Source organism: Antrostomus carolinensis, unplaced genomic scaffold (genome assembly GCF_000700745.2).
Source record: "Antrostomus carolinensis isolate BGI_N321 unplaced genomic scaffold, ASM70074v2 scaffold32056, whole genome shotgun sequence".
In the NCBI taxonomy this organism is placed as follows: Eukaryota; Metazoa; Chordata; class Aves; order Caprimulgiformes; family Caprimulgidae; genus Antrostomus; species Antrostomus carolinensis.
The window spans coordinates 11,931-12,405 of record NW_010323043.1 but is presented as its reverse complement, the minus strand read 5'-3'; positions in this window follow the sequence as shown (position 1 = coordinate 12,405).

Below are 475 nucleotides of genomic sequence, written 5' to 3'. Positions count from 1 at the left end.
ACCCAGTGGGTTCCTTGAACTGTCTGTATGGGGGCGTCCCCCTGTTGAATTTTTATATACCTTGTGTTTTGGGGTTTTGTCGTATATATGTATATACAGGTGGTGGCGTTTTGGTAGGTGGCCTGGGGGCTGAGAGAATATGATGCTGTGGCCAGACTAGGGGGTGAGCCCAGTGGTGTTTGGGGGGGTGAGGGGGGCAGCAGTGCTCCCCTACTGCGGTGACCCCCTGTCCCAAAGGGCATCAGTGCCCCATGCTGGGGCTGTTGCCTGTAGGTCCCCTTGGGGCCAGGTGCAGGTGTGGGTGGGAACTGTTCCCTTTCCTGCTGGGTCCCAGTGCCATCCCCTGACATCCCTGGGGAGCCCTTGGCAGGCAGGCTCGGGGGGGGAAGCAGATGGCTGGCAGTGGGGTTGGCATGATGGTTTTGGGCTGAGGCCAGGGGGGTTGGCATGGGGAGGGGAGTGTGGGTGTCAGGGG